Source organism: Astyanax mexicanus, chromosome 22 (assembly GCF_023375975.1).
Source record: "Astyanax mexicanus isolate ESR-SI-001 chromosome 22, AstMex3_surface, whole genome shotgun sequence".
Taxonomy (NCBI): Eukaryota; Metazoa; Chordata; class Actinopteri; order Characiformes; family Acestrorhamphidae; genus Astyanax; species Astyanax mexicanus.
Window position 1 is genome coordinate 425159 of NC_064429.1, and position 9560 is coordinate 434718.

At 39.5% G+C, this 9560-nt stretch overlaps 1 long non-coding RNA gene across 1 annotated transcript; it reads left to right on the forward strand.

Moving 5' to 3' along the window:
* Positions 1-1821: 1821 nt before the first annotated feature.
* Positions 1822-6063, forward strand: LOC125786860 (uncharacterized). Its single transcript, XR_007428855.1, has 3 exons — positions 1822-1918; positions 4227-4277; positions 5980-6063. It is a non-coding gene; the product is annotated as an uncharacterized LOC125786860 (long non-coding RNA).
* The last annotated feature ends 3497 nt before the right edge of the window (positions 6064-9560 follow it).

Here is a 9560-nt window from a genome sequence, read left to right on the forward strand (position 1 = left end):
GTCTTTAGGAAAGTATGTGTTTTAAAGACTGTATTGTGATGTTTATTGAAATGTTAGTGTGATGTTTTAAATCCCTGTAGTCTGCCAATGAGGAGGACACTTCTACTGTGATGGGGAAAGACACACTAAGCCACTCAGATTCAGCGCCAGTCACCTGCGCTGGATCTGCTGTTTCTCACTTGAAGGTATTTTTAATATCCATATAGTAATAGAAATTTAGATTAAAATAGTACACTCACAGAACAACACACAGACTTCATTTCTGAATTACAGTGTAAGCCACCTTATGACTAATGTAATTCAGGAGCTTAAATGAATTTGTAATATTTTCCTCTTTTTAAACAAGTCAGTAAGTTTAGTATTGGTTACACATACAGTCAGGTCTGACATAGTGGGGGCCACGTCTAGGTAGAACTTTACATTAAAATAGTTATTTTGTTGTCTGCTTAAGAAGTAATACCCACAAAAGGTTTGTCAGTGATCATTAAGTAAAGGTTTAAACCAACATGCTGTAGTAAAACTAATTTCTGTCCATATGTTTTTATTTTTTCGTTTGCCTTTACCGTTTCTTTAGGGGTCAATACCAACTCTCAGAAGAACAAAGAGCATTATGGTAGGCCTGACCATTTTTTTTTCACACAATTAGAAGTCTTGTGGATGAATTATCTTTATGTATTTAAAAGAGCTCATTTGGGGAAATGTTTAAATAATAGGACCTGGTCTGCAAAGTAGGGCTGGCCCGAATAGCGTTTTTTGAGCTCTGGATATTCTGCAGTAATTGGGAGTGAATATTCGTTTCGTTAATCCACAGCAAAATTGTCCATGGTCCCCCGCCCCCGAAAAAAAAAAAAAAACATTTCCCACCCCTTTCCTTGTCTGTTCGGGCTCAAGGCTCCAGAAGTCTGTGATGGGCGTCTTTTTTTTTTTAATTCACACTGTTCCTATTTCTCATTAAATATCTACTAGATACAGATTATATCTGTACAGTATCATTTATTTCACTTAAGTTCTGAATATCTGGAGTGCATTATGTCTCATTATGTTGTGTAGTTAAGTAGTTTTCACACCAGGCTTCACCGCTGCGTTAGCAGAGCAGAAGCGCAGCTGCGTTAATGCTATTTGGGTTTACTGATTTACTGATTTTGTATTTTTGCACTTGGGCTATAAACTCAATATTAAATATTTTGTTTGTTTAGAAATCATTTTATATACTTAAACCATGTTAAATTATATTAGATTAGAGGAAATGCGTTCAGACATCATTCTTTTTTGTCCTGTTACCGCTCTGCAAAAAAATCGCTTATTTAATCCCGCGTCAGCCCGCCACATACACATTTCTGCCACACCTGCCCCGCGCTAATTTGCTTCCGCATCGTCTGGTCCCGCAAAAAACAATTCAGTTCTGTCTGCGTCGCAAGATATTCTGACGGGATCCGCGAGAACAGAAGTGGTTAGAGTGAGGCGGAGCTCTGGAAAGGAGAAAAAAAACGAATATCTGAATACCAAAATTAAAAAACGAATACCTACTCAAGGAACGAATATCCGAATACTTCCCATTATTTTACTTTTATTCTTAATTTAAATGTCACCCTTGTGCATTTTTTTCCTGTTTTTTTAAGCCCTTTGTAGTCCACTTGAAGAATCTCAACTGTTAAAATTCTTTATTGCGATAATTTTAATGTTAATCGTGTGTCTGAATTTACATTGTCGTCCAAGCCTATTTTTGGTGAAACAGTTAGTATTTTGAGTGCCTTGACTGAACTGTTTTGGTTTTTCTAAGATGAACGAGAACATTCCTGAGTATTCAGATGACCTTTTTGACAGTGAGAGCAGTGTGGAAGACAACGGTACACATTCTACTAAGGTCAGAAAATTGGAGCACACTTGGAAAACACTAAGAAAACGACCAAGTTGCCATGTAAGTCTCAGTTATGTTATGTTTTCACATTTCAACAAGCAGCTCAACATAGTTCAGGATTTAATTAAATTGTCATTTTGTTTTTTTAAGTTGAAAGGGAAGAGTCCTGATGAGGGAGTTGACAGCAGTGAAGAGCACTCTGATTACAGTGAAGGGAGTGAGGAAGAATATATTCCAGATTCCACAGAAGATAGTTCAGATGATAGCACAGTTGTATCATTGAGGAAGTGCAAAGGAAGACCCCTTGCTTCTCCGGTTCAGATCAGTAGTAGAAGACCAAACTCACTTTATCTGAGCAGTATCAGAAGCTCAAATACTCAGACTGGGAGAAACAGCATAACTAGCAAACCTCAGACTAGTAATGATACCCTGAACTGTCACAGCTGTGATACAACAGCTAATTCTGATTCCACATCTTTTGTTGACCAAGAAAGTTCCTCAGTGTTTATTCCTGCTGTACGCAAAAAGAGTGATGGGGGAAGAATGTATGACAAAAAACAGCACTGCCTGTTTTGTGGCTTAGCTTCTTCCAAACTCGCAAGACACCTGGAGCGTAAGCATTCCAATGAGGTGGAGGTAGCAAAGGCACTAAGTCACCCGAAGGGATCAAAAGAAACACGGATGCAACTTGAGTATCTGCGTAACAAAGGGAATTTTGAGCACAATTCTGTTGTGTTGAAAACGGGCAAAGGAAAGCTGGTCCCTCGCAAGTTGCCAAAACAACTCTCAGATGGTGAAGATTTTCTTCCCTGTATTTACTGTCAGGGATTGTTTCTAAGGAAAACATTGTGGCGACATGTTAAAGTCTGCAAATTCAAGCCTTCTGAATCCAAACCTAAACCTGGAAAAACCCGGGTCCAGGCTTTGTGCTCTTTTGCTGCAACACCTGCCCCAGGTGTAACTGATGGTCTTCGAAAGCTGCTGAGTACCATGAATCAAGACGGCATAGCACTTGCAGTCAGGAATGACCCATGTATTATTGAGTTTGGAAATCATCTGTACAACAAGTACGGATCGCAGATTAAAATGCATGAATTCATCCGTCAAAAGATGCGAGAGCTTGGAAGACTCCTGAAGAGTGCACAAGAGGTCACACCCCTTAAGTGCATCAAAGATCTAATTTGTCCTAAAAACTTTATGCATACAGTCACTGCAGTGAAGCACACAGCTGGTTACAACAAAGACAACAAAGTCACCAAGTTTAGCAGTGAAACTTGGACATAGCCTAAACAGAATTGCTATGCTTGTTGAAAGCACTGCCACAATAAAAGGAGAAAAAGCAACTGCAGAAGCGGCCATCAGCTTCCAAAAAGTCTATAGCTCCAGGTGGCATGAGTATATTTCAGGTACAGCTCGTCGAACATTGGAAGAAGCGAAATGGAACTCCCCTCAGCTGCTTCCCTTCACAGATGATGTTAAACGTCTTCATTTGTATCTTGATAAGCAAGAACAGTATTACCGGAAAATGCTCTCAACAGATCCTTCATCTCAGCACTGGTCACAGTTGGCAAAGGTCACACTGACACAGATCATGTTGTTTAATCGGAGACGTGAAGGAGAAGTTTCTCGCATGCCCTTGTCTGCATACACTTCCAGAGATGCATCAGATCCTCATCCAGATGTTTGCCTGGCCCTCTCAGAACTTGAAAAGAAGCTCTGTCAGCACTTCCAACGAATAGAGATCAGAGGCAAAAGAGGCCGAAAAGTTGCTGTTCTTGTAACGCCGACAATGCAAGAATCACTTGACCTGCTCATTCAGAATCGAAGAAAATGTGGAGTGCTTTTGCAATGACCTGCTTTCGAGGCTCAGACTGCATCCGGGAATTTGCAAAGGATTCTGGTGTGAAAAATCCCAGTACACTCACATCTACAAAGTTACGAAAACAAATTGGAACCCTCTCTGAAGTGTTAAACCTCAGCAATGCGGAGATGGATCAGTTGGCTGATTTTCTAGGCCATGACATTCGTGTGCATCGGCAGTTTTACCGCTTACCTGAAGGCACCCTCCAACTGGCTAAACTGAGCAAAGTTTTGCTAGCATTTGAGAAAGGCTGCTTGGCAGAATTCAAGGGGATGAATCTCGATGAAATCAGAATTGATCCTGATGGTACTGTCCACTACACAATTAGTCTTTCTTGGTCATGATTTTCCATTTATTTTATTTATTTATTTATTTTTTTGGCCAGAGCATTGATGTAATTCAGGACATCTTTTGATGTAATTTGAAAAACATGGTTAAAACGTGTCTTGGAGTATGGTTAGCAACTAATTTATTTATATGCTCTTTTCCCTTTCCTTTCTACCTCAGAGCAAGTTACAGTGGACAGCGACTCGGAAGAACCTGAAAGCTGTATGACAGGTATCTGCTTACATCTCAGTTTTTCCCCCTTCGTTTCATTAGAGAATTTATTAGATATTTAAAACTTTTTTACAGCTGTGGATAGTTTTATGTTCCAAGGCCTTCAGTACTTTTTCTTCATAGGTCTGACCCTGATTTTAGTAACAATGTCATCTTAAACAAAAAATGTATTTTAACATGCATTATTGAATTCTTCTGATTTACCTTGAATGGAGTGCACAAAAAGTAATTATTATGGCTCCAGACTAAAAATGCACCGTTGTCTTGGGGACGATAAAAATAGCTCACGGAACGAGATCAAAGTTTGTTTGGGATGGTTTCGGGACATTCGGGACTGTTGCATCCGGGAAAATGTGTCTGTAAAAGACATTAATGTATTTTCCACAGATGACTGAAGACCTTATTCTCCAATACATGCAGCTCATACTTGCAGCACCAGAGAAGCATCAAAGTCAAAGCAAGTGCATGAACAACGTTATTCTAAAACTAATAACAGCCTGACATGTGACATCACAGTATGTAATAAATAGACAAGTAAACAAATAAATTAAACTAAATATACATTTTTCTGTGCTTTTAGTTTTGTAAAAAAAATTGTGTGGACAAATTTAAAAGCTGAGGTAGTGTTGACTGTTTTTTGACAGCTTTATATTTACAGTTGTAAAATTGTCTGCACTATAGGGACTTATATTTTATTGAATTAATTAGTAAATTACGTGTTTCGTTCCCATTGCTTTGTGAGTATCAAATCAAGCACCAAGCATATGGTGTAGTGCAACAGTAATATTGAACTAATTTTGTAAGAAATATTTTAGGACGGGCTATTTTCATGTATTTTAGGACGGGCTATATAACCATGCATTACAGGTTCGTTGTATGTAAATGCTGTAGTAGAGCCGTATTAACTTGGTAGTGACTATGACAAAGATAGATATTTGGGAAAGTTTGGAAACCTCATTCAGGTTATTTCTTGACTAGATTACAGGTGCTGGTCATAAAATTAGAATATCATTGAAAAGTTACCTTATTCCAGTAATTCAGTTCAAAATGTGAAACTCATATATTATGAGAGTCATGTCGTCTGCTGGTGTTGATCCACTGTGTTTTATTATCAAGTCCAAAGTCAGTGCAGTGTCTACCAGAACATCTTACAGTAATTCATGCTTCCCTGTGCTCACAATTTTTATGGAGATGTGGATTTCATTTTCCAGCAGGACTTAGCACACTGCCCACACTGCAGAAAGTACCAATTGCTCTTATATAATATTCTAATATTCCGAGACACTGATTTTGGGTTTTCATTAGCTAAAAATCATCAACAATAAAAGAAATAAACGCTTAAAATAGATCACTCTGTGTTTAATACATCTATATAATATATGAGTTTCACATTTTCAACTAAATTACTGGAATAAGGTAACTTTTCAATGATATTCTAATTTTATGACCAGTACCTGTATATGTAACTTCTTACCTGGCAGGGGAAAATCAAGTAGCTGAAGTATGTATGGTGTTCTGTTGTCTCCATAAATAGACTGGCCATGGAGTTCACTTGGCCTGCTAATTTTAGTATTTTCCTTGCTGAATTATACCCCCTTCTACTCAAGGATAAATTGGATGTTTCTGCAATGGTAGGTTTCTCACTACTACTGGATGATAAACATAATGATGGTGTTTATTCAGTTTCATTTTGCTTTCTCAGAGTGTGATGACCTTATGCCATTACCACAAGACCATGCAGAGCAAGCTGCCGAGGAGAGAGACGAAGTGCAGAGGTCAAAAAAAATGTGAGGAGTAAGGTTTTAAACTTTCATATTTTTTCGTAGATGTGCTGATTTTGGGCCAATTTCATAATTTACCTTAAGAGCTTAGTAGTCTGTCAGTTCAGTAAGAGCTCATTACGTATGATATGATTTGTGTCAGACATAATAAAACAGGGAGGACACAGAATATAAAGACTAATATATATATATATATTTATTTATTTATTTAGTTTATTTATTTATTTTTTTACTTTCAGGCGGTGATGCACCTTCTTCCTTACCACAAGAAAATGCAGGGCAAAATGACGGTGAGACAGATCAATTGCCGAGGTCCAGTAAAAGAAAGAAAGGTAAAGGTGATCTTTTAGTAAGGAGTATAGCATCTGTTGGTTGTAATTGGGCATGCATATAATAATGCTTAACAGATATGCTTCATTTCATAAAAAACACAGCAATGGTTAATGCTATTTTTAAGCTTTAGCCAAGTTTATTGATGTGATCACATAACCAAAGAGATAAAATGCATTCAAAATGTATAGCAAGCCTGAAAGCACGTCATGTTATTCAATGGTCAGGACTAGGGCTAGGTATCAACTTTATTTTTGTGTGTTCTTGAGATCTGTTTTTAATAGATGCTGATATTCTCTCCATTTCTATGTGTTCTGTGAGTGTTTTCCCTTGATTTACAATTTGTGAGGATGTTTTTTTTTTTTTTTGGTGAAGGTTGGCGCCTCCAAAATGTTGCCCTCCTAGTGTAGGTTTGAGTTTGAAGCTTCTCCTAGCAGACAGAGTGATGGGGATGGGGGGGATAGGCTGTTTCAGTAGTGGTGTTGGGTGTTTTATGATCAGTTGCCAGAAGTCTTTGACAGGTGGACAGTACCATAAAGTGTTTATGTAGCTGTCTGGGGTGTTTAGTGAACAGTGTGTACAGATTTCTCATTTTATGAAGTTTATCTAGTGTAGTGAACTCTGTATATTACTTTATTCTGTATATGATATTAAATGTGTTTTTGAGAGTGTTTGTCCAGAAATTGGCAGTGTGAGTAATTGAAAGGTCACCTTCCCATTTCTTTGTTGGTACAGAGACTGTTTGATCCAATAACGATAGTAACCTGTACATTTTGGATATGTTTTTTTCTGTCAAGGAGATGTTGCAGGGCTCTAGAGTGCGACCAAATTTTTCAATCATGCGAAAAAAACACACCAATCCCACGTACAACCAGCCAGCTGTTCAACCGGGTAGAAGTCTCCCTGTGGTTCAACAGACACGGAGCACACGTGATGGATAGATTGATAGATTAAAGTGGAAAGGGCAGGGGTGATGGAGAAAGAGGGTCGGAAGAAGTAGTATATATCCCTAATGCTTTGGGGTAACAGGTTACACGTGAGAGTGTGTAAGACAAATCCCTAGCAACAGCTTAGCAACCTCTTTAGAAATTATAGCAACTGCTTAGCAACCAGTTAGCAACCACCTGGAAAACATTAGCAACTGCCTAGTAACCACTTAGCAACCACATGGAAAACATTAGCAACTGCCTAGCAACCACTTAGCAATACCTTAGTAACCACCTGGAATACCTGGAAGCAACAGCTTCGCAACCTCTTTAGAAATTATTTCAACTTCCTACCAACTTCCTACTTAGCAACCACTTAGCAACCTTGTGGAATACATTAGCAACTGTTTAGCAACCACTAAGCAACCATGTGGAATATGTTAGCAACTGCCTAGCAACCATGTGGAATACGTCAGCAACTGTCTAGCCACCACTTAGCAACCACTTTAAAAATGACAGCAACTACCTAGCAACCAGATTGCAACAGCTTAGCAACCACCTGGAAAACATTAGCAACTGCCTAGCAACCATGTGGAATACGTTAGCAACTGCCTAGCAACCATGTGGAATACGTTAGCAACTGCCTAGCAACCAGATAGCAACAGCGCAGCAACCACCTGGAAAACGTTAGCAACTGCTTAGCAACCACATAGCAACCATGTGGAATACGATAGCAACTGCTTAGCAACCACTTTAGAAATGATAGCAACTGCCTAGCAACCACTTAGCAACACCCCACCCCACACAGTCCATACACCATACACTCCACACCCCACACACTCCCCCACACACACACCACACACTACACGCCACCCCCCACACACACTCCTCACCCCCCAAACCCACACACTACACACTCCACACCCTACACACACTCCACACCTCACTAATTCCATACCACACCCCACGCACTCCACACCCTACACTTATTCCACACCATACACACCCCACACCCCATGCACTTCACACCCCACACCATACACACTCCACACCCCACGCATTCCACACCCCAAACACTCCATACCACACCCCGCACACTCTACACCACACACACTCCACACACACACACACACACACAGACTCCACACCCCAACCCACAGTCCACACAACATGCACTCCACACCACACCCCACACTCCACACCCCACGCACTCCACACCAAACACTCTACATGCCACCTCACACACACTCCACACACCAAACCACACACTCCACACCGTCCACCCCACACGCACTCCACACCACACCCCACACACTCATACCTGTCAAATTTTAGATTAAAAAATAAGGGATATTTTCCTCTGTCCGCTTAAAGTTGTCCCACCAGCCCAACGTAGGTTCAGTATCCCTTACATTTTAAGACAGGTTTACAAAGAAAAATCTAAAATAACCACATGTGAACCACTTACACACAATTACATTATCAGAATCTGAAATGTTGCGGACATTCCTACATATGTCATTCTTTTAATACAGCCAAATTAAAAACAATTTTCCAAATATTTTTTTAAAAGTTAAGATTTCATGTCTTTTTGGCATAAATGCACTCTTTTTTATAATATATTTTTTATTTATTTAATGGATTTAAAATTGAACAAAGGGTGCACAAATTCTGCAAACTGAATCTTTTGATCACTCCACCCCTGATCAGTTTAGTTAATTTTTAACATTTCTAGTTCAAGCTGTATTTTTTTTATTTTAAAAGGTTTAATCTGTGTTTTATTTCAGAGACGAGTATTTTTAAGCAGCTATCAGAAAAATCTCATCACAGTTTCCATGATTAGCCTACCATTCCCTTTCTTTTAGAAAAATCGCTGTATATCCAGATATGTTTTAACATCAGCTGCTCCGACTAGCTGCCTGTGGCTTCCCCACACTGACCCTCCTTTGCAAGCTGATTGGCTGTTTCTACTGAAAGGCGGGACTTTCTCCTTGAACCGGCTGCACGATTGGTTAAGAGACACAGAGCAGTCAGCTCCCTGTCTCCTCAATAATATATATATATTTTTTAATGTTAATATAATACGGGACATTTACGGGAAAATACTAATACGGGAGGACGGCGGGAAAGAGGAGTAAAATACGGTAGTTTCCCGGCCAAAACGGGAGACTTGACAGGTATGCACACTTTCCACACCCCACCCCACACTTTCCCCACCCCACACTCTATACACACCCCACGAATTC